Consider the following 25,857-nt stretch of genomic DNA (forward strand, 5'->3'; position numbering starts at 1 on the left):
TTCTAGTGAGAACATTTCACAAAGACTAACTATAAAATCTGTGATTAAAAAGCTGCTGCCTGTCGAGAGGCAGGATGGACTGCTGTGGATTGCATGGGAAGTGTTATACCTCTGAGTCCGGGTGGAGAGAGCCACGCCCTCAGCCTAAGCAGCTATTGGAAAGCACTTCCGGAAATGCAACCAGGGGGAGGAAGTTAACCCTGCCATCTTTTCTTTTCCTTCCCAGTTCCCGTGAGATGAGCAGCTGTGTTCTACCCAGGGCTCCTACTGTGACACTCTGCCTCTCCTCAGACCCAAAGCAATGGGGCCAGCCAACCATCTCCCAAACTGTGAGTGAGAGTTAACTGTTCTTTTCAAGATGGTCATTTTGAGCATTTTGTCGTGATAACGGAGTTGACGAGTACAGTAGAATCATGCCTCTGCTCACCGAACAATAGCTCACAGAGGATGAGTAAGACGTCATGACAGCGAGACCTTTGCTGACCTTCTTGGGGATGGGCTGAGCACCAGACAGAGAGAAGGGGGGCTGCCAGGATCAATCCATGCAGGTCAGGAATGGAAAAAAATCTTGCATGTTGAGCTATGATTAGCGTCTTTTCTTCTCGAGGCTAATTCCTATCTTAGCTGTAAATGATGCCTGTCTCTTTAATACTTTTGAAGGTATTCACTCTCAACAAACTCTCTCTCAATGGTATATTATAAAGCCTCTATATGAATCATTAAAAAGTATCTTTATAAACTCTCCATCAGTGCTGTTTTTGTCCAGGATACCCAATAAGGTTAAACCTTTACCTGTCCATTTATGAGTGTGCAGACTCTCCCCTCTGTCTGGCTCACTTTCTGTCTCCTGGAGGTGCCTCCTGGTGGCCTTCATTTATTGCCTGCTCCGTGCCCTTGTCTTTATCAGATCCCTGTCTCCTTGAGTTCCCTTGTGAGTCTACTACATTCCTCTGACACTGGGGCCATCTCCACCCTCGCTGTCCCTGGTCTCAGCTCTCATAGTGTACAGACTGTTTCTAAATGTAGATCTCATTGTGAGCCTGGGAGGCTCACACTATCCTGGGGCCTCTAGCTAACGTGACTAAAGCCTGCTCTGTTCTTGGTATCCATACATATTCACACACCTTCTCTCTCCACGTTGCTCTTTCAGTAGCTACATTTAACTTGCCGTTTCTCAAGTTTTCTTTGTTGTTTTATGGCTATAGATTTGTACGGTCCACTTCTGTGTGAAATAGATTCGTGTTTCTTTTCTTCTGGGCAGCTCCTACTCCCTACCTCAGAAGCCCTTCCAAAGCCGCTCTCCCCTCCACAAGGTCCTTCCACCAATGCAACGGCCATGGCGTTTTGCAGATCCTTACATTTCACCCAGCTTGCAGACTTTCAGAAATGAGGCTGTCCTAGCTCCTCTGTACCCTTGGTTGCTGAAGCAGGGTTCAGGCTGAAGCAGACCCGCCCTCTTGTCTTCTCCAGTGAATCCTGCAGTGGGATCAGTCGCTTCTGTCTGGAGCAAGGTCTGCTGGCAGTGGGTTCATACCACTCTGGTTTAATCTTCCTGCACTCACTCAGTTTTAGATTTGCAAATGGCATCTTTTTCCTTTGTGATTTCCTCTTCGAAGCCCAAGGTCTCCAAGGATTTTGATTGTGTTATTGCGGGGATGTGTGTGATTGTCATTTCAAATTTGCACATCCTATGACGAACACTTGTGTGTAGATAGAAGCCAAGCACCATCTGTCATAAAGACCCTGGCTAGTCACAGCAGACCCAGTCATCATGGCAAAAATGTGGGAGAAGCTCCAACATCCCTCAATGGTGGGAACACAAACATGGCACCCAGGTATAGTGGAATACCACTCACCTCTGGAAAGGAAGGCAATTCTGATGAACAACTGAACCCTGAGGACATTATACTAGGTGATATGAAGCCAGGCATAAAGAGCAAAGACTTGTAACTTCCCTCATCTGAAGCAGGAGGGTGGTCCCTGTCAGGGGCAAAAATTATATCGGTGGTTACAAGGGTTCCAGGATCGGCATGGGAACAAACGGAGAAAGTGGGCAGAGGTCATAGTGTGAGTGTAGAACAGTACAGAGATGGTCGGTGAGGTGCACATTACGGTGTGTTGTATTTAAGGCCTCTGCAGACACAGCAGACACTCCACTGGTGTTATTCCATCACACCAGAAAAGAAAAAAACAAGCACAACAAACCCACCCGGGGTGCGTTTGAATCAGCGGGTTCATTTGTGGCAGTGGAAGGTGGATTTTGAGGGACAGTGGTTGAGGACAATTGGGCCTGTGAAGCAAGTAAAAAGGCACTGTAGCAGCCCAGATATTTATTGAGGGTTGCCTGCCTTTTTGAAAGCATTTTCTTCTTTAATTTACGTCCTTTGATAATTTTGAAAGGGCCACTGACCTGTATGTTTTTCAATCTGGCGTCCTGTTTTCTCAGGGACTGCTCACAATAGCAGACGGGCAGGCGTGACATTTCTGTGAACTTCTATTTGCTGCTCCAGCTTTGAAAATATGTTCCCGAGTTGGTCCCACTGAGGGATGGAGTCCAGGTGGATGTGTAATTATGTTTTCTGAGCCTGTGGTGGGTCTCACTCCTGACCAGTCACTGAATTCCGAAACCAAACCAACACCACTTTTTTTGTGGGGGGTGGGAGAAGAATTGATCATATAAAGTGAAGTAAACACTAGACTTGAATTTGAATTCTAGAGAAGGAAGACCAAAATTCTAAGTGCTGCCTCCTCAGAACATACAGACCAATGGCTTATAAAAAAGCGTCTCAGATAAAGCGGCATCATGGGGCTTTGTGCTGGGTTTGCCAGGCCAGTTGGGAAGGAATTATATTTTGTTGAGGCATCTGGCAAAAGATACAAGTAGAGCTAAGAAGATGAAGTCCATGGGCAGGTGCTCCTTGCATCCTTCAGCCATGGTGTCAGCTGGTAGAGATGCTGCAGGGTCCATGTAAGTTCACTCTGTGTGCTCCTGTGGCTTTTATATGAGTGAAAACACGACCTGGAACTCTCCAGTATTTAAAGCCTGGACTGACTCAGTGAATTATTAGAGATGCCAATCCATGATATTCAATTATAGGATTAGGGTATTGCTTTAAACTATCTGGAGCTCAAAGTGCCGCTGCTAGCTTCCCAGTTTCTTACGTTGCGTGTTCACTGCTTCTGTCGCCAGTTTGAGCTTCCTCAGGCACAATGCCCCACCCGAGTCATTGCACTCAGTGACAGTGAACTTGATGACTAAAGTGGAAATGTGCAGAGCAACAGAAAGCCTCCATAGAGACACTGCACTGGGCTGTAGCAACAGGCTAATGGCGGCTTCAGCTTAGCATGAGGTGTGTTTGGAGGATAAAGATTAAGCATCCATATTGAATATGCCTTTCTTGTGGAATGAGTTGATCGCGTTGGCCAGAAAGTCATCTCAGTTGTTAAAAGGTGTTCATTCATTCCCTGTAACTAACCCAAGGCATGCAGAGTGTACATCAGGTCCTGTCCCTAGAGAGAGTCAGGGTGTGGTAGGGACACTTGCCAGATGGCTGTAGCAACGCTGTCACTTAGGCAGAGGATCCCCAGGAACCGTCTGCAGACAGGGACGGGACCGCCATGAAACTGCAGGTAACTCTTGAGGAAGTTGTGTGTTTTGCACAGAGACACATAGGCCAAGGGAAGATTCACAGTGGATGTGAACAGGCATTGAGTCAGGCTTGGGAAACACCTTGTGGTAGATGACGTCACAGGAGAGAGGTGCAGTTACAGCATGGACGTCAACATGACAGGGTTCACTGCACCCCTTCTGCATTTTCTTCAGGGTCTTCAAAACCCAGCAATGTGCAATGGTGGGCGACTGTGCTGTTTTATACCACGTTCCAAGAGTCAGAGTATCCCAAGTTTGAAAATACGAGAGTGCCCCCTTTCTGGTTTCTATCCCTTTAAAAGGCCAGCTCTGTATTTGACTTCTGTGGATATTTCCTCATCTGCTAGGTGTTTCCTCATCCAATTAGAACTGTGATCAGTCCCCCGTTTTCTTGAGACAGAATGCACTGATGAGGTACGAAGCACCTTCTGCAGGGCTTTTGAGTTTCTCAGAATCTTCCCGTCTTCCCATTTTTTAAGTGACACATCTACTCCAGACGCCCAGCAGGTGGCGCTGTGAGAATGCAAATGTAAGGGCACCTTGCACCTCCCCTAGTGAGGATGATGCGGCCCCCATGCCCACATCTTTTCTTCCTTTTCTCCTCCTCCCTCCCCCTCCCCCTCCTCTTCTCCTCCTCCTTTCATAGTTTTAGGAGCCCAGCAAATTAAGTTCCCTCAGCCATTATTCAGCTCTAGTGAGAGACAAGTGGGTGACTGTCCACCCTGGGAACCTCTGAGTCCAAAACCCAGGCCTCTGGGATCACTGAAGCCCAGGCTGTGCCCAGTCAGGCTTGCCTGGAAGACGAAGACATTTCAGGAGACACTCGAAATATCTTACAATTCTGGACAACAGCAACAATAAAAGAAAACATTCTAAGTCTGTACGGTTAAAAATATTAAGTGACCTTACACTCTTTCTATAAAACAGTCAGTTAAAAACCCAGCACCAAGGGTGGAGAGCTGGCTCAGCACATCTGGCATATGGCAGCTCAAAACTGCCTGTAACTCTAGGAGATCTGACCCCCTGCTTCTGGCCCCTTTAGACTCCTGAATGAATATGGCATATATAAACTCATTCAGACATACACATATACGTATAAACAAATCTTTTTTAAAAAACGCCAGCATTGCACCTACTGCATCCAGGAAGCTGGAGGCAGGCCTGGTGTCTGTGGACCATGAAATGCCAAGACTAATACCTTACATGTTTGTTTCTGAGAGGTGGTATGGCCTACAAGGTAGGGTACCTCACTTCATAATGAATGTAGGCTCAGGCCACAGAGGCCCGGGAAACACATTAAGATTCTGTTCAAAATGAACAGTTGCACTTGGACCCAGAACCCCTTCTGAATGAGTAGATTCTGGAGTCTTTCCAGGAAAGAGTATGGCTATGTACCCTGACACTGTGGGTATCTGCCTTGCAACCCCACAGCCACCAGACAGGCAGATGTGCATAGCTCTCCTCTGGGCTTTCTGTGTTAGCACAGCTAGCTCCAATAGTTGTGACTTCCTTTTGCCATTCCATGCATGCACTCTTTGAGAGGTGGAGTACACAGAGGTTGGGTACACCCAGGGCGTGGAAGTGACCGGGCTGCTCATTCTAGCAAAGGCCATGCTCTACCTAGACACACAGGTGAACCCACTTTCCTAATCTCGCCGGCCAGTCCTGTGCATCAGGCAGGCAGAGCTGCAGGTTCCTGCAGGGTGTGGCCACAGCTTGTCATTAGTCAGAATATAAGTTTTAAGACTGGAAGATGGCTCGTTCTGGAAGGTTCTTGCCACAGAAGCCTAAAGACCTAAATTTGATCCTCAGACCCCAGTGTGATAATCCCTGTGGTTTAGGACAGAGATGGGCCGATCTCTGGGGCTTGTCAGCCAGACAATGTCACCTAATCAGTGGGTCCCAGGTCATGATGAGAGTTCCATCTCATCATGCGCATGGCTGCTGAGAAACAACATCTGGAGCCGACCTCTGACCTCCACATGCACACATACCCATGTGCATGTATACCTACCTACATGAATACACACATACATCCAACCATGCATTCACACATGTGTGCATGCACACACACACACACACACACACACACACACACACACACACACACACGCATCCACCCACCCACCCCTCACAAAATAGTAATTGACTGTGTTCAGCTCTTCCTGAGGCTAAAGCAGTTGTTGCAAGGAGCAGAGTGAGGTCATTTTATAACTATTTGATTGATCCAGGGAAATGAGTGCAGTGGGTGATTAATCTCATCTCACCCATTATCCACTCCCCTCCTCCTGAGTCCCCAGTGGCTGCTGGCCTGGTCCAGCCTTCCGCACATGCCATAAAGGAAGGGGCTACACTATTCAGATCGATCTGCTGTGTTGTCTCCTTGATGCTCTTAAAGCTGGCTTGACAGGGAGGCTGCTGAGAGTAACAGGAGGAACACATTAGGGGTTGGCTTGTGCGGTAATTAATCTGAGTCTTGTCCCATTAGTGCTGCTAATTGGCTACATGGGAGGAAAAAGCCCGGCAGCCTTGGAGAGGGGGATCACCCTAAGATCGGTTCAGCAGTTGGGATCCTTAACTGTTTGCTTTTTATTTGCTTTCTTTCCCCCTCAAACCAGCCAAACAGTCTTGTTGTGAATGTTTTTGTGAGTTAGTTTTAGACTGGGACCTCAGAGCAAGCCACTGCCCCTCGGTCATATTCCAGAAAGTTCTGAAGGTCCCTCTAATTAGGGAACTCCATGGAGCTTTGTCTTGAATTTTGTGGTCTGTCTTTTCCTCCCCATTGGTTCCTATTCTGCACAATTCACGAAAGCAAACAGGAGCATATGTCATGACTCTGTCTTTAGGAGGGAAGCAGGTGCGAGAGTCTGGGCTGTGGCTGCTCAACCATTCGTACAGCACAGAGGAGCTGGACTCACAAGTTCCACACTCAGGTCCCCGACACACACACACACACACACACACACACACACACACACACACACACACACGGACGGCCAGCTCTCTCATCGCTGAGCTTGCGGCCTCTCAGGCTTTGCTCTTAATTGTGGTTTTCTTTGATCCTCTTCTTGGCCTCTGTCCTTGTCCCTCTCAGAACCCTTCATGAGGCGTCAAAGGCTGTGTGAGGTGTACTTGAATCTTTCAGAGGACACGCCTGTCTTCCAGGGCAGGAACAATGAAGTCATGTCATTTCTAAGGCAATGGATAGAAGCGGAGATCACCATGCTAAGCAAAGAAGACAGGCTTAGAGGCACCGAGACTGCATGCTCTCTCGCATGCAGATGCTAGATTAAAAAAATAGTCATATGAGATATGACTGTGGGAGAGGGATCATGTCGGGGAGGAAGGGGTTAAACAGAATGATGGATGATCAGGAGAGAGCTACAGGATGGAGATGTGTGACTGTGTGTGTGTGTGTGTGTGTGTGTATGTATGTATGTGTGACTGTGTGTGTGTGTGTGTGTGTGTGTGTGTGTATAGAAAGCAGAAGGGACTCTCTCCAGGAGAGGGTAGAGACCACTGAGGAGCTTGAAGAGGGAGCAGGCGCAATGGTATATGTGTCTGAAAATGTCACAATGACATCTATCATTTTTTTACACTCATGGAAAACATTAATAAAAATTTAGACTAAATAAGAGGCAAAAATGGATGAAGGCACAGAAAAGAGGAAATCACGGAAATCTTATGCATTAAAAACAAAGGCTGAATAAAAACAAATCAGGGTAAAGATGTAAGAAAAAGAGGAGGGGCATGCATAAAGGGAGGCAGTTAAAATGACAAAGTCCTTAAAATTTCACAGACCGCACAGGAGATCAGTAGGTTCCGTTCTTCAAAAACAGATAGATAAAATAAACCCACCTTGGTAAATAAAATGAAAAAGAAAAAGAAATAGAGATGATAACATCAAAACAAGTTTGGGCAGAGCAACAGATTTTAAAATTCAGGAAATACATAATATTATGTTAATTGCTCATAACATTAGATAAAATTCTTTGTTTTATAAATGTCAAAGTACAAATCTTTACAATAGTGTCAAAGTTATTAAGTGGGAAACCCTGCCACAAGTGATTTAAGACTGTGGAGGTCTAAATAATCTTATTAAAGGAATGGAGTTAGTGGTTTAAAAGATTCCCAGGGGAATTTCCCAGCCCCAGATAATTTTACAGGCGAGTGCTACCACACTTAGATAATTTTACGGATGACTTCCATCCAGCCTTCAAAGACAAGCCCAAACTTCCCCAAACAGAGAGGCACGAAAAGAGGGGACATTTTGCTTCCCTAAGTCACTGAGCTGGGATGACGTGGCTGCCAAAGTCACAGGGACAGTTTCCGGAAACGGAATGCCTGGACACTCTCAAAATTCAGAAGTGAAGTCTTAGCAGACAGGAGTCAATACTGTACTGAAACACGGACTTTACAGGCTCATTCATGTTTCCTCATGGAGAGATAGGCAGTTAGGAGGAAGAACATTAGACGTTACTGAACTGGCTACCAGATTTAAAATGGGAAAAGTTTAGTTATGTCAGTAGATCCAGCCCTCTATCAAAATGTGGCATGCATTAATCAATTCAGAAGAACTTCTAGCACCAGGGGCTTCCTTTCCTTAACCCAGAAAAGCTAACTGTAGAGCGCCGATGATAAAACCAGTCCTATGGAAGAAACAGAGGCCCCTGCTTAAATAAGGAGCAAAGCATGTCTGCCCACTCAGCTCCCTCCAGCATGTTACCTGGCTCCCTGGGAACCTTCCAAACCAACCAGATGCAATCAGAAGTAGCTAAAATACCATCTACATCACAGAGGATTTGAACATAAAATTAACAGTACATGTTCAAAACTGTGTCAACATGGCAGACATTATTAAAAAGCATTGAAGGATATTGTAGTTAAGGGGAGTCTGGGCACAAATGTGGTTAGTTCCTAATACTACAGGGCTCTCAGAATTTTTCCCAGATATATAGGTATTAAGATTGAAGCTATATTTTCCTTAATATTAGGTGTTGTGGTTGACATATGGTCTAATGTGTTTCTCCCCATGAAGGTTCAAATGCTGGTGACTTGGTCCTCAGAGTGGTACTATTGGGAGGTGGTGGGGGCTTTTCGAGGTGGAGGCAAGTGTCAGTTCCTTTAGATGAATTGAGGGACCTGATACCCCTCAGCCTTCTCACTTTGAGAGGTGGTCTCTTTCTCACCTCTGTCCTCACCACTATCTATACCAAAGTGATGAGGCTAAAGAGGTCCTCGCAGATTAGACTTTCAGTGTACAATACTACGAACTAAATAGACCTGTTTTCTTGTAAGACACACAACTTAGGTATTCCATAATAGTAAAAAATGCAATAAAACATATAAGTGGATTCTAAGATGTACACATTAGAAAAGGCTGACAGTCACCCAAGCAATATTGGTAAAAAGGATAAAACAGAGGGCATTATAGAATCTGTCATTGACAGTTCAGGAACATGCTTAGGCCGCAGAGAGCCCCCATGTGTCACTGAGATGGCATGGATGGCCACAGCCTTTCTCAAGTCATAATCAACATGTGGTGGAAAGACAGAGGTTCACATCCCTCCCCCAAGGCACAAAAAAGAACTGGTGATGATGAGTTCAAGGCATAAAGTAAGAAAGGCAACATTTTAAAACGCATTGTACAAAGTGAAACAGAGCAGATACATCAAGGTAAAAAAGAATACTGTGATGCAGATAGGTATAAAAAGTTTTTATTTGTAACCTGTATAGTAAAAATTATTACATATTGAAAGGTCGTTACAAATAAATAAGGAAAAGTCAAGCAGCTAGCATAAAATTGGTGGAGACATGTTAGTAAAACCTGAAGTCCAGTGTCCATCTGCATCATGAGTGGAGAGAACAGAACCTGAATCCTGTCTAATTCTGTGTTTGGAGGCTCTGGAAGTTGCTCCAGCATGAGGACATGAGTTTGATTCCAGAACCCATGTGAAAAGAAAGATGGGCGTGCTGGTCTCCCTTGCGATCCTAGCTCTGGGGAGATGGAGACAGGCTGATCCCTCAGGTTCTCACTGGCCACCAGCGTATCCTAGTTGGTGAAGTTCCAAGTCAGTGAGAGACCCTGCCTCCAAACAAGATGGGCAGCATCTGAGGAAGAGCAGCTGAGATTTACTTCTGGCTTCCACATGTACAAACGCACACGTGTGCTGGCACCTGTACATACATGAACATGCCCCCATGCGGAAAAAATAGTTTTATCAAGTAGGCTACAGAAAATTGATTTTTGGTGATACGCTATGTTTCATGTGGTTTGGTCAAGAAAAAAAAGCATACACATGGTGAAAGGGAGGGGGTCACTATGCAGGATATCATATGACACACGTTGTAAAGCACAACACAATCCCAGGGTCCCATAGGAAGAATATACATAGGAACAAGGCAGACGTGATGCCATCCATCCTACAACTAACAGCACCATGTGCGGCTCAATATCAAAACATGAATGAATAGGAGAAAAGTGTCATTGAATTAATAAAGTTTAGAATCCCATACTTTAAAATTATTTTTTAAAGTATGAGATTTAAAACTCATGTCCTCATGCTAGAACAACTTCCAGAGCCTCCAAACACAGAATTAGACAGTACCCAGGTTCTGTTCCCTCCACTCATTTAAATTTAAAGTATAATTTTAAAGTATGTACATCTGTGTGTGTGTGTGTGTGTGTGTGTGTCATCTGTGTGAGTACGTGCAGGTGAGTTTCAGTGCCTGTGGAGACTAGAAGGGAGTGTCAGCGCTTCTGATACAGACAGTTGTGAGCCACTGGATGCCGGTGCTGACAACAGACTTTGGGTCCTCTGCAAGAACACTATGTGCTCTCAAGTGCTGAGCCGTCTCTCCAGCTCCATCACCATGATGCTTACTCTCAGTAAAACCAGACAATGAATTTTGTATATATTAAAGACATACTGAAGCAAAGTGTGTGAGGAAGACGAAGATGAGAGGGTTGTCCTGAAGAGAGAAGGTAGAAAAGGAAGACTAAGGCAAGAATAAACCCAAGCACATGCAGGGACAGCTGTTGTTTGTATAGCACCTTTGACTACAGTAACGCTGTTCACAATGCTCACTAAATTATTATGCCATCTCTGTGTTACATAAGTGATATACATGCCAAAATAATATTTGGAAGATCCAGAATCTGAATAGGTATTCCTAAGCAGACATCTTAATGCCCAACAAGCATACAAAGATGGCAAACCTCTCTAACCATCAGAGCAATGAAAATCAGCTCTTCAGTGAATCACTACATCACTTTACGTCTGTTCGCATGGTCATGATTAACACCAAAGCTAGCTAAGAAGTGTAGACCAGAACACAGGGTAATTACAACTCTTATATACCGTTGGGAATGTCATATGGTGTAGACACTTTAGGAAGACATGGCAAACCCATAAATGTTCATGCAGCAGAGTCACAGCATAATCAACTCCTGGATGCACATCCTAATAAGGGAAGCCATGTCGAGGCAAAAACTCACAGGTGAATGTTCAAAGCAATGTTACTCATGATAGTCAAAAGTGAAAGCCATTCCCAAAAAAAACTATCAGATCTCAAATAAGTAAATAAAGTGTGTATGTCTACATGACAGAATATTATTTGACAATAAAATGAACTATTGAAATATGCTATGATTTGGATGACCTTTGAGAAGAGTGTGTCAAGGGAAAGAAAGTCCCAAAGGGCCTGGGGTACAGAATCTGTACGTCTGTGGAGGTAGAAGGTAGGCCAGTGGGAAGAAGTGGGACAGCTGAGAGATGTAGGTCAGAAGCCCAATATCTTCCCAGATAATGACAATATTCAATGATTGATTGTGGTGTAGGATACATAACTGTGTGAATATGCTGGATGAAATCCAAGTGCACACATTCAGTGGGTGAATTGTGAGGAATGTAAACCACTTCTTAATAAGACTTAAATAAAAGTAAAAACCAACCAACCACTGAAATGATTGGGAGGGGAAGTTTATGTCATATTGATACATGGTCACCAATCAAGAAGGTGCAAGAAGGAAGGACAGGTCTAGGAGGAGGAGATGCCATGGACATTGATCTGGAAGTAAGGCTTCATCTAACAGAGGGTCTTTGGACAGACATGGAAGCCAGCTTATGCCCCAGCATCCTGAATTCCTGGCGATCATCAGTGTATTTTAAAAAGTCATCCCTGGGGTCCTGCCAGGTGATCTTTGATTTCCATTTAAAAATTATTTTTATCTCAAAGGAAATAAGATACATTCTTAAAGCTTATTAATCCCTATCCAGCAGGGGTCTTTTACATTTACAATGTTTTATTAGATCTTGGGGATTTCCAGCCTGGGTACCTGTAATGTAAATTGGCTAAATCACTTGAAGGTCCTTGAAGTTAAGAGTTCAAAAAACTGCAAGTCTAGTTAGTCATAGAGATTCGGGGTAAATTGAATGTGATTTCTTTATGGGCTACATTTGGTCATTTGTGCATCTTTTATCATATAGATTTTTAGAGACAAGTGATCTTGTAAAGTATGTCATTTAGCCCATTAAAACCCAGGCATCACATAAGAGCCTTTTAGATTCAGAATCAAGGGCTCATCATTCAAGTATCTTCCAGAATGATGTGAACCAAACACATATCTAGATGTGTAATTTATTTTTTTTTCTTTGGGAAAAGAAAATGAAGAAAAGTCAAAGTAAGGGCATTTTGCCAGCACATTCAAACCTTTTAAAGGGAGTCATCTGTCTTCATGATTTTCTTGCTCACTGTGAAGTTGTCCTCACATTTAGACTCACTGTCAGGTGCTGGAAGAAGTGTGTTAAGATGAAATATGATTGGATTTTGTCATTTTTTAAGTGAAGATAATTAAATCGTTAGCATAATCATTAAAGTTATGTGATTAGAAGTCGCATTTCTTATTCCCATGAAGCTGTGCAGTGAACACTCTTGCTAAGTCTTCCTACTGGAAAACAAGATAACAATTGCAACCAAAACTTCAGAAGTCAACAGAAAACTGTGCAAATGAGGCTTAGCTGGCCAAGATTTCAGACATCAGGACCCCAAGAAGGAGGTCAAAAGCAGCTGAATGCTGTTTCCTTGGTGCTCTGGCCATTTCTCATCAAAGAGTGGAGTCCTAAGATACTTAGAGGACCTTTTGAGCAACTGGGCTCTGAGAAGAGAAACCAGAAGGAGATTGGAAACTCTGGATCAACAATTAGAGATGTAAGGGTATAGCACCCTAGCCAGGCAGTAAGGAAAGAGAATCAAGTCATATCTATATCTCTATCTACATACAGCTCATTATATGTTATATAAATCATTATATATAACACATATTATATTTTGTGTATTTTATGAAAATGTTAGAGCAGCACATAGGGAATCTCATGATCACATTGCAATCAAACTGCTGTGACCCAAAGGAAAAAGTCTAACTGTTGCTAGAGAGGCCATTGCTTAAAACAAGTGATGAGACCATCAGCAAAGATAGCAGTAAGGCTAAAGTTGACTTCTGGTCCATAGTGATGTCTCATAGACATGAGGACAACACTTTTTTTTTTTTTTTGAGACAGGGTTTCTCTGTGTAGCTTTGCGCCTTTCCTGGATCTCGCTCTGTAGACCAGGCTGACCTCGAACTCACAAAGATCCGCCTGGCTCTGCCTCCCGAGTGCTGGGATTAAAGGCGTGCACCACCACCGCCCGGCAAGGACAACACCTTTTAATACTGAAAGGAACCAACCAACTAACTCAACCTGCTAAGTCAAGGGAAGTCAAGACGAGGCTGATGACTGTCTAAGCAAAACAAATAAAAAGTCAGTAAAAGAGAAAAATAAAAAGGTAATATAACCCACCAAAGGACTGCCCCTAAGGAAATATGAACAGGATTTTTTGTGACATGAGGAAAATGATCCCATTTCAAGACATGGCCATGCAGAAAACGGGGAATGTCAATTGGAAAGAATTTGTTGGTAAGGTATTTAGGTGGGCATCGAGTGTAAAACAATGATGTAATGTCTTATGCTGCTTAAAATCGGAGCAGAAGGGAAACGCCTGACCATGGAGGAAGGTGTGCAGTAGAGGACATCAGTGCTCTGAGTGTGTAGACCCACTGCACAGGCACTGAAAGTGTCCTGAGAAAAGGATAGACACCGTGCCTATGGGGATTTCCAGCCTGGGTACCTGTAATGTAAACTGGCTAAATCGCTTGAAGGTTCCTGAAGTTAAGAGTTCAGAAAAGCTGCAAGTCTAGCTACCCATAGAGATCCAGGGTAAACTGCATGTGGTTTCTTTATGGACTGTGTTTGATCATTCATGCATCTTTTATCATGCAGATTTTTAGAGACAAGTGATCTTGTAAAGTGTGTCATTTAGCCCATACTTAGAAAAGTGTATGGCCTTACTTATAAGCTGATAAAGGAGAAACCTTATTTTTAAAGTTCATTCAATTATTAAAAGTAGGTTTGGGTTAAAAAAATAATAGTTTCTAACAAGTTGTTTTGTCTTCTATCACAAATGTTTTTCTGGGGTTCAGGTGGGACCAAGTGGCAGAGTGCTTGCCTAATGGTCATGAGGCCGTGGGTTCCATCCATGGGACCACAAGAAGAAAGATTGTGCTTTACGGAGTGGTGCTGTTCACTTTTGAGACTATAGGCATTTTTCAGAGGATTCTGTTTCTCTCTGGATAGTTTTTCATGTGTTCTTTATATATTATTAAAATAACTTAGGGCAGCACATAAAACATATATTTGGTCACATTACTTAAATAATTACTGATCAAGTATTTTGGAAAAAACACCATTCCTTCCTCCTGCCTCACGTCCCTCCCTTTGCTCATTCTTTCATCTTCTTTCATTCTTCTCATTTTCTTTGCAGACGTGATGATTTCTTTTCCTGGTCATAACCATTTCCATTCAGATGATCTCCTGATATATTGTGCAGATGTCTTCTGCTCTAGCCATGCCATTGCTTAGTCCTGCCATGTGGAGTGCTGAGGTAGACACCCGTTTATGGTTAGCCGCTGCTCACCTAGTGTCCCCCGGTACTGGCATCATCCTCTGTGGTTAGTATCTGCCAAAACCCATCCAAACTCCAAAGCAGGCATTTCTACTTTTAGTTTTTCCTGTAATGAGTTTGAGGTCCAGGATGTTGCATGCCTGTGCCTTAGATCCTATAGGAGGAGATGGTGGTAACAGGACTCCCACCTGACCTTCTCAGAGTGTGTGGTTTCAATTACTGTAGTGCTTTGCCTCCATCCTGTCTCCATGGTGAGGAGCCAGGGGTGGGCTGATCCTTGGTCTCCAGGTCTCCATCATTCCCAGGCAAAAATAACATTCTGACTGCCTTTGTAGGTTCTTCACAATGATCTTTCTTATTCTTGATCCAGGGACTGGATGATAAGATGGAGAGTTGGAGCATCACGTGCCTAAGCTTTCTGTCAGTCCCAGTGGTGTTGATGTTAACAACTGTCTAAGGATTCCCTCCCCCTTCCATGACTTTCAACCAAATTATACTCAGTTCCCCAGTCATATTTTAACATTTTGCCTTAATAAACATTGATATTAAATTATAAAAGTGTTTCTCATAGTAGTGAACGCCCCACTTTTACACATGAAAACAAAAACCATAGACATCTCTGGCCCCTGCCTATCTGCCTTCTTCAGGATGTTTCTTTCCAGTAATGTCCTTCCCATCAGCTGTTTACCTGAGTTCTGTGATCAAATCAAGGAGCAGACTGTGGGAATCATAACATAGCTCATGGGGGACATTTCATGTCCAAACCATGACAGACTGTTTTTTTTTTTTTAAAAAGATTAGATGGGGGAAAACAGTAACTAATGAATTAGTGAGAGAACACTTTCCATGATATTGAACCACACCAGAGACAGATTCCCAAAATACCATGAATTACATAAACTGTTAATGTGAATTTAAAACCTCAGATGATATATAAGAATTTATTTTCATAGCGTGAACTAGAAATGTCAACTTTGTGCTGTTGTCTTTAAACAGGGTACAAAGGGATATGTTCCCCTAATACAGCTGGTAGCTATAATCATTTCCACCATGGAACAACAGATGAAAAAATATAACTGTGAAATCAGTCTATGAAAATATGCAAATGAATATACATAAAATTTGAAAAATCAAATACCCAGTTTCAAAAGAGCTAAACTCCTACTTGCTTTTAAACATGGCTAAGGAAGGGTTTTCTCTCTCTGTCTCTCTCTCTCTCTCTCTCTGAGTGTGTGTTTTCCTGATTGACTATCAGAAATCAAGTGAGCATAGAATTCCTTTTTATTGGATAAGGAGCCCTAGGATAATCTGGGTCATAGTGAGGACGTATATGCTTCCCTGTGCATTTGATGTCTATCACTAGCATGAATCTGAATTTTTAAAGTGACCTTAAATCTTGCTGTCCACCTTTTCCATCTTGCCTAAGCATCTTTCCAATTGCTTGTGGATTTCTCTGTGCTCTTAGAAAGAAAGCAAGCAAGCTACTTCCTAGGGTCAGGGATGCTGTGCCATAAGCACACTGTGAGGGATGACCATGCAGGGAGGCAGCTTTCAAACCTGCGCCGGCAGCCTAGATGTGCGGTGATGCAAAGCTGGGGGGAGGGGGCAGTCCCTGCTTAGTCACCCCATGTTCCATCATCCAAGGATGCAGCTCATCCTCTTTTTGCCTCTCTCTGGAGCTCCTGGAGGAATCATGATTTAACAAGATTATCCTTTCCGGCAGAAATGCGTTTCAAAAACCAAGTGGGGAGTTGCATGCTACAACTGGCATCCCGAAAGGAGAAAGACTATTTAATGCAAACACATAACCGTATTAAAAAGAAGGCTTTCACTTGGCAAGGGACAGACTTGGAGATGTCATTTGACATCAGGTCTTGAGGTCACAGCAAGAAAATTTCACATCTTTTATATTTCAACCCTCATCTTGAGTGGGGGCAGACTCAATAGTCTTCATAAATGAACCAGTTCTTTGGACCGTAGTGCGCAGTGGTTTTTGTCAAACAGCTTTCCTTGTCTGTTGTGGAGTTATTGGCAATCAGTAGACTGAGCAAGGCAATGTTCTGTACATGTGTGACCTTGTGGACTCAGGGGAATACTTCAGAACGAAGAATGAGGTTTCTCAAAGAACAAAACTTTCTGCCTCCAGAACTGAAAAATAGTTCTTGTGGGTTTTCCGGACTAGCCACAATTTTAAAGACTCAGACTCAATGATTTCGCTGTCACATAAAGCAGGTCCTTAAAGCCCCACCTTCTGTGAACGCATGAATGTGTTATATTTCAACAGGTGTGAGCAGACCTGTCTATGCTCATGTATATCTTATCTATTTGTTCATCTATTATTGATCATCTGTCATCACACATCTGTATATATATTGTCCTGGTTAGTCTTTTTTCCCCTATGACACAAGGTAGAGTCATTTGGGAAGAGGAAACCTCTATTAAGAAAATGACCTCAATAGACTGTGCTATGGTAAGCATATGGGGCATTTTCTTAGTTGATGATGGGTGTGGGAGTGCCCAGCTCACTGTGGGTGGTGCCATCCCTGGGAAGGTGGACTTGGGGTGTGTAAGGAAGCAAATGGAGGAAGTCGTGGCAAGCAAGGCAGTAAGCAGTGATCCTGGAGGATTTAATAACACTCGTGTGGCACAATTCTGCTACTTCTTGAGGCCTTCAGGCTCCGTATCAATTCAGCAGTGTTATTCTCACACTTCTCAGCCTCTCGACTTAGCCTGTTGATCCCATAGGCTACACAGTGGGTTAAAACAGTGGTTCTCAACCTGGGGATCGCAACCCCTTGGGGGGATTGAACAACCCTTTCACAGATATCTTGCATATCAGATATTTACATTATGATTCATAACAGTAGCAAAATTTCAGTTATAAAGTAGCAAAATTACAGTTATATAGTAGCAATGAAATAATTTTATGGATTGGGGTCACCACACTATGAGGAACTGTATTAAAGGGTCGCAGCATTGTGAAGGTTGAGAACCACTGTACTGAAGGCTGTGGACATAGACCAAAGTTCTAGGACAGCAAGGCCACTATCATCTATCTATCAAATATCCATCTTTCTTTCTCTCTTTTTCCCTTTCTCTCTCTCTCTTCTTTCTTTCTTCCTTTCTCTCTCTCCCTCCCTCCATCTCTCTCACTTTCATTTTCTTTCTTATTTCCTTATTCCTTCCTTCCTTTCTATCACCTATATCTATCTCTCTATCTATATTCTATCTATCTATCTATCTATCTATCTATCTATCTATCTGTCTATCTATAATGTATCATATATCTATCTTTGTGTTATCACTGTATTTATAATCTATTAGTGTGCTGTTTGGGAGGATGTGCCACAACGTTAGATGTTGCTGATTAATGTAGCAGCCTTAGTTCTTGCACAAAAGCCTTTGCGTTGCTGCAAAACAATATGGAACGTATATTTTGTCCATTGGAGAACTTCCTGTGACACCTCCATTCTCCAGAATCACAAAACCATTGCCTACCAGTGATGCCGTCTCCTCTGAACTCCAGCAAGCCTGAGCTTCTCAAAACATTGGCACTTCACATACAGAGTGCAGCCATGTGACCTTGGATTCAGCCTGGGATGCAGGCTGAGCCTTTGTCTGCTGTCCAGGACCTCCATGTATGTGTCACACACCTTCTTATTTGTCATGTGTTTCCTTCAGTGTCATTGCTTATACCTGTTGTAACTGTGTGTTTTGCATTACTACAATGCAATACTCTACAGTTAAGCTCTGGGTAGAAACGTTTATTTGTTTCACAGTTTGGAGGTTCAAACCATGGTCAAATGCCTCCCCACCAGTTTGGACTACTTTTGAGGGCAGTATATAAATGCAAGGGTGTGAGCCATAGAGAGTGTTCACACCACAAACCAAGAGAGACTGACAGTCTCCTCTGAGGACATATATATTGTAATATTTGGGCTTCTTACTAGCCCCAACCTCCACAGTGCCTCCTGATATCTCTGCCTTGAGACCCAGGCTTCAGTGCATGGACATTAGGTGACATTGTTCATATAAAAACTATATAGGACTAGTTGCAAGAAGATGTTATAGGAAAAATATGTACTTCTATTAGTGAGTGAACATTAGCGAACCATAAAAGTTAAAAAAAAAGCCTGGTATATATGTATATGTGCATGTGTGAGTCTGAATAAGTGTGGGTACAAGCATGTGTGTTTACATGAGTGTGTGTGTTTGTGTGTGTGCATGTGTGAGTTTGAATGAGGGTGTGTGTGTGCATGCATACACATGTGTGAGTTTGCATGAGTATGTGCATGTGTATGGATGTGTGAATGTATGGGCACATATACTTGGGTATATAAATAGTAGCACAAAATTGAAGAATTGAAACAAAGCATCAACTAGATAAAGAAATTGGCTGCAGGCAAAAGTTGCTATGCTTGAGGAAAATTAAAAAAATTAGAAAGGTATCAGTGGGCCACGAATGGGCCCCAGGTTTGAAATTGATGGACACAAAGATATGACATCAAAGAGAGGCTACATCAAGAGGAGATGTTAGGTGAAGAAGATGAGAGAGAATCTTCTGAGAGGAATGAGGGATCATTTAATCTCTCAAGAGAAAAGGAAGTCTGGTGAGAAGTCATTGAGACACTGAGGGGAGGCGGGTGGTGGCAGCTCTGTGGTTAGGGACAGGAAAAGGGCCTCATCCTAGTGGGGAATAGAGATGTTGTACTGGTCCATCTGTACGGAGAGGTTGAGTGGTTTCCATGGGAATGGCTGTTTCTCCTTAATGAAGGATAGTGAAATAGGGGAGGCTGCAGAGGATGTAGGAGATGGGTGCTGCAAACTGGTGCACACTTGCAGGGAAGGAGAACCAGAAGATGCTGCAAAGAGATGAGGCTCTAGGAAGCAGGGAGCCCCGGGCATGGTGGAGAAGTGGGTATTGGGAAACAGGAACGGTTGAGTGGAGGGTGTGAAGGGGAGACTCTGCCTGGACTCATGGCTCTCTCCTGGGACCCAGCGCAGGCTGAATATCAGCACGGATTTCTGAACAGGCAAACACAAGGGAGACAGTGCCTTGCTGCGAAGGGCGACCAAGCTTTGCGAACAAACGCGCTGTCCCAAAGCTTCCCCAGCAGTCAGCAAGCATACTTTCCCGTTTGTTTGGCGACGTGTTGATTAAATACCCACATAGAAGCAGTGCCTGGTCATGCAGACATGTATGTCCAGTCCATGCTATGCAGGAGGCTGAAGCACAAAGGCCACAAGTTCAAGACCAGCACGAGCAACTCAGCAACACTTTTTGTCAAAATAAAAATAGAAAGCAGGTGGGAGGTGTGGTTTAGTGGAAAAACACTTGGGCAACCCACTAGGGGCCCCGGGTTTAATCCCCAACATTGCAAAACAAAATGACATGTCCATTATAGAAAAGTCCATACATTCAGAACTATATGTCTTCCCCCAAACACCGAAGAGCATACCAAAGTACTGGTGCCAGTCAGCTTTCCTTGGCTGTGACAAATACCCAAGATGAGCGACTTAAAGGTGGGAAGGTTTATTTGGCTCACATTTCAGTCCATGGCTGCCTGGTCTGTTCCTGTGGTTCTAAGTCTAGGCAGAGCTTCACAGTGGGGGGAAAAGCTGCTACCATTAAGGCGGTAGGAAGCAGAGAGGCAGAGGGAGAGGCTGGGGCCAAGGTATATACTCTGTCATCGGTTCAGTAGCCAGTTGTAAGGATCAGCTTGGCCTAAAGGGCTGAGTTTTCATTGGAGGGGACCAAATACCAGAATAAAAAGCCAGGGTGGTAGCTGGGCGGCGGTGGTACGTGCCTTTAATCCCAGCACTAGGGAGGCAGAGCCAGGTGGATCTCTGTGAGTTCGAGGCCAACCTGGTTTACAGAGCGAGTTCCAGAACAGACACCAAAACAACATGGAGAAACCCTGTCTCGAAACAAACAAACAAAACAAAACAAAAAAGCCAGGGTGGGGGCAAAGCACACTCTCTGGGAAGATGGACACACTGGCACCGAGCCACGGAGCCAGTGGCCGTGGCTTGGCTCAGGTTCCCCATCCCTCTTTGGAACGAAGAAGCGGCGGCCTCAGCAGCGGCATGGCAACTGGTGTTGCTGTTTGGATTCTTCGTCCTATTTTGTAATTACTATGCATGGATTTTGCCTATTAATGAAAGGTAACGCATTTCCCCTTAATTACTTCTTTACCTGTGACCTACTTCCTAAAATTAGGGTCCCGTTTCTAACTCTCTACGACAGCCCTCTAAAGCGACCCTATCAGGAATCCACCGAGGAGGTCACAGCCCTCCAGACTTAGTCATTTCACAAAAGCCCAGCAGCTGATAACCAAGCCTTTGGCACATGACCCTTCAAGGAACATTCCAGCCAAACCGTAACTACTGCTGCAGTGGACCGGGCATGTGTCCTTCGGATGCTTGCTGCAGACTTCAGCTTAGGGGGTTTGCTGGTGAACCACACTATGTGCAGTGTGAAATGTCAGTTGTGTGAAGGTGTGCTCACTGGATTGTGCTTGTAGCGGGCACAAGAAAAAGAAGTATCCCTTTACTAAGCAATGACTTCATGTCTGACGTACAGGACTTTGAATCCAAGCGACTCACATGCCCCAACACTATTGACACAGGCCAGGGTTGCTGAGAAGCCTGGCTGCAGGGAGTAGCTGTGGAGACCCGGGATCTCCCCTCTGCGGGCAGAAGAGCTGGAGACGCGGCTGAAATGCTTGGGATATTCACTTGTGATGGGCTCACACACAGGATGAATTTAATTCCCAAGATTATCTGACAAATCGCAGGATACTCCCTCCCCTATGAAGTTTTAACCTGCCGTCAGAAAGCTCGCACTCGTAGTGATGACTCTGTGTTCTGAATCCTGGGGACAGTCCAAGGTTGATTGACACTGCACTTTTTGACAGTTCCCAGCTCTGCAGCCCTAAGCCAAACTGTCGTTTGACTGAAATACATAATCACGAGGTCAAATGAGCAGAGACACTTTTAAATGGAAAAGTTTAAAAGGATGGTTTCTGCCGCTGCTTTCCCTGACATCAGGTTTTAAAATGCTTGAAAGTCTTCAAAATATTCCTTTTGAATCTTTTTCACTGTTGTTGTCTCCCAGAAAACCTGGCAATGACCTCCTAACACTGAGATAAAACATGATAGAAAAATAAGAGGCTATGAAGCAGCCATTTCCCCCAAGCTGTTCAAATGAACCACTACAATAGGAACAAGGGGTCGAGAAATTTATCCAGCAAAGACCATGCCATGCTCACTCAGGGTTAATGATGTGGTGTTGGGTTACTAATTCCTGCCTGACTGGCCTGTAGTGTTTTCAGTTATCCATAAGTAATAGGTAGACCAAAGGACTGCACACTAGCATCGTTTGAGCCACCTCCAGTGATCAATCTTCTAAATGTTTATGTAGATGGTTAATCATAGTTTTCAAAGTCAAAGCAAGATTTAATCACTTATGTATTTCGAGGAAAAAACAACAAAAGTAAGTTAGAATTAAGTGTGAGGGAAGAGCTGGACAAAGTTGAAAAAGGAGCTGTCCTTATCAATGAAGAAGAATGATGTCATATAACAGTGTGGTGGTCTATAAAATGAAGTACTGGTTGTCTTTATAGATGTTCACAATGTCATCAGGAGTATATACTGTGCGTGCATGTTTGTGTGGGTGCATGTTCCTGTGTGTGTGCCTGTGAAGTTGTGCCCAGTGCCACAGTGCGTATGTGCAAAGAACTTCCTTCCTTCTTTCCTTCTTTCCTTCCTTCCTTCTTTCTTTCTTTCTTTCTTTCTTTCTTTCTTTCTTTCTTTCTTTCTTTCTTTCTTTCTTTCTTTCTTTCTTTCTTCTTCCTTCCTTCCTTCCTTCCTTCCTTCCTTCCTTCCTTCTTTCCCTTTCCTTTCCCTTCCTTCCTTCCTCTTTTCCTCCCTCCCTTCCTCCCTCCTTCCCTTCCTCTCTTTCTCTCTTCTTCCTTTTTTTTTCCAAGTCAGGTATCTATTCAGAAAAATCTACATTTTTTGTAACTATCCCCACAAATGAGGATTTCTTTTGCTTTGAACAGTTTTTTTTTTAATTTATTTTAATTTATTTTGCAATACAATTCAGTTCTACATATCAGTCACGGATTCCCTTGTTCTCCCCCCTCCCGTCCCCCTCACCTTCCCCCCAACGCCCCCCCCCATTCCCATCTCCTCCAGGGCAAAGCCTTCCCCACAGACTGAGGTCAACCTGGTAGACTCAGTCCAGGTAGGTCTAGTCCCCTCCTCCCAGGCCGAGCCAAACAATCCTGCATAGGCCCCAGGTTTCAAACAGCCAACTCATGCAATGAGCACAAGATCTGGTCCCACTGCCTGGATGCCTCCCAAACAGATCAAGCCAATCAACTGTCTCACCCATTCGGAGGGCCTGATCCAGTGGGGACCCCTCAGCCATTGGTTCATAGTTCATGTGTTTCCATTCATTTGGCTATTTGTCCCTGTGCTTTATCCAACCTTGGTCTCAACAATTCTCGCTCATATAAACCCTCCTCATTCTCGTTAATTGGACTCCCAGAGATCCACCCAGGGCCTAGTCATGGATCTCTGCATCCAGATCCCTCAGTAGTTGGATGAGGTTTCTAGCACAACAATCAGGGTGTTTGGCCATCCCATCACCAGAGTAGGTCAGTTCGGGCTGTATCTCGACCATTGCCGGCAGTCTGTTGTGTGGGTATCTTTGTGGATTTCTGTGGGCCTCTCTAGCACTTTGCTTCTTCCTGTTCTCATGTGGTCTTCATTTACCATGGTCTCCTATTCCTTGTTCTCCCTCTCTGTTGTTGATCCAGCTGGGATCTCCCGCTCCCCCAAGCTCTCTTTCCCTTGACCCTCGCCTTTCATTACCCCCACTCATGTCCAGGCTGTTCATGTAGATCTCATTCCATTTCTCTGTCATTGGGCGATCCCTGTGTCTTTCTTGGGGTCCTGTTTTCCGGGTAGCCTCCCTGGTGATGTGAGTAGCAGACAATTCATCCTTGTTTCATGTCTAGTATCCTGCTATGAGTGAGTACATACCATGTTTGTCTTTCTGAGTCTGGGTTACCTCACTCAGGATGATTTTTTCTAGATCCATCCATTTGTCTGCAAACCTCATGATGCCATTGTTTTTTTCTGCTGAGTAGTATTCCATTGTGTATATGTACCACATTTTGTTTATCCATTCTTCAGTTGAAGGGCATCTGGGTTGTTTCCATGTTCTGGCTATTACAAACAATGCTGATATGAACATAGCTGAACAAGTGCTCTTATGGTGTGGTTGAGCATTTCTTGGGTATATGCCCAAGAGTGGTATAGCTGGATCTTGGGGGAGATTGATTCCCAATTTTCTAAGAAAGCGCCATATTGATTTCCAAAGTGGTTGTACAAGCTTGCATTCCCACCAGCAGTGGAGGAGAGTTCCCCTAGCTCCACATCCTCTCCAGCATAAGGTGTCTTCAGTGTTTTTGATCTTAGCCATTCTGACAGGCGTAAGGTGGTATCTCAGAGTTGTTTTGATTTGCATTTCCCTGATGATTAGGGATGATGAGCAATTCCTTAAATGTCTTTCGGCCATTTGAGTTTCCTCTGTTGAGAATTCTCTGTTTAGTTCTATAGCCCATTTCTTAATTGGACTGTTGGGCATTTTGATGTCTAATTTCTTGAGTTCCTTATATATTCTGGATATCAGTCCTCTGTCAGATGTGGGGTTGGTGAAGATCTTTTCCCATTCTGTAGGCTGTCGCTTTGCCTTGTTGACCGTATCCTTTGCTCTACAAAAGCTTCTCAGTTTCAAAAGGTCCCATTGATTGATTGTTTCTCTCAGAGTCTGTGCTACTGGTGTTCTATTTAGGAAGTAGTCTCCAATGCCAATGCGTTCAAGACTACTTCCTACTTTCTCTTCTAGCAGGTTCAGAGTAGCTGGATTTATGTTGAGGTCCTTGATCCACTTGGACTTAAGTTTTGTGCACGGTGATAGATATGGATCTATTTGCAGCCTTCTACATGTTGATATCCAGTTTTGCCAGCACCATTTGTTGAAGATGCTTTCTTTTTTCCATTGTGCACTTTTGGCTTCTTTGTCAAAAATTATATGTTCATAGGTGTGCGGATTAATGTCAGGGTCTTCAATTCGATTCCATTGGTCCACATGTCGGTTTCTATGCCAGTACCAAGCTGTTTTTTTTTTTTTTTAATTTATTTTAATTTATTTTGCAATATAATTCAGTTCTACATATCGGTCACGGATTCCCTTGTTCTCTCCCCTCCCGTCCCCCTCACCTTCCCCCCAACGCCCCCCCCCCCCATTCCCATCTCCTCCAGGGCAAAGCCTTCCCCACAGACTGAGGTCAACCTGGTAGACTCAGTCCAGGTAGGTCTAGTACCCTCCTCCCAGGCCGAGCCAAACAATCCTGCATAGGCCCCAGGTTTCAAACAGCCAACTCATGCAATGAGCACAAGATCTGGTCCCACTGCCTGGATGCCTCCCAAACAGATCAAGCCAATCAACTGTCTCACCCATTCGGAGGGCCTGATCCAGTGGGGACCCCTCAGCCATTGGTTCATAGTTCATGTGTTTCCATTCATTTGGCTATTTGTCCCTGTGCTTTATCCAACCTTGGTCTCAACAATTCTCGCTCATATAAACCCTCCTCATTCTCGTTAATTGGACTCCCAGAGATCCACCCAGGGCCTAGTCATGGATCTCTGCATCCAGATCCCTCAGTAGTTGGATGAGGTTTCTAGCACAACAATTAGGGTGTTTGGCCATCCCATCACCAGAGTAGGTCAGTTCGGGCTGTCTCTCGACCATTGCCGGCAGTCTGTTGTGTGGGTATCTTTGTGGATTTCTGTGGGCCTCTCTAGCACTTTGCTTCTTCCTGTTCTCATGTGGTCTTCATTTACCATGGTCTCCTATTCCTTGTTCTCCCTCTCTGTTGTTGATCCAGCTGGGATCTCCCGCTCCCCCAAGCTCTCTTTCCCTTGACCCTCGCCTTTCATTACCCCCACTCATGTCCAGGCTGTTCATGTAGATCTCATTCCATTTCTCTGTCATTGGGCGATCCCTGTGTCTTTCTTGGGGTCCTGTTTTCCGGGTAGCCTCCCTGGTGATGTGAGTAGCAGACAATTCATCCTTGTTTCATGTCTAGTATCCTGCTATGAGTGAGTACATACCATGTTTGTCTTTCTGAGTC

General features: G+C 44.1%; 1 long non-coding RNA gene across 1 annotated transcript in view; it reads left to right on the forward strand.

Moving 5' to 3' along the window:
- The first annotated feature begins 225 nt into the window (after positions 1-225).
- Positions 226-25,857, forward strand: part of LOC128118923 (uncharacterized) — a 186,900-nt gene continuing 161,268 nt past the window's right edge. The window contains exon 1 of the long non-coding RNA XR_008221389.1: positions 226-329. This is a non-coding gene — a long non-coding RNA (uncharacterized LOC128118923). The remainder of the gene's footprint in view (positions 330-25,857) is intronic.

This window comes from Peromyscus californicus, unplaced genomic scaffold, assembly GCF_007827085.1.
Source record: "Peromyscus californicus insignis strain IS unplaced genomic scaffold, ASM782708v3 Scaffold_23__1_contigs__length_62951481, whole genome shotgun sequence".
NCBI lineage: Eukaryota > Metazoa > Chordata > Mammalia > Rodentia > Cricetidae > Peromyscus > Peromyscus californicus.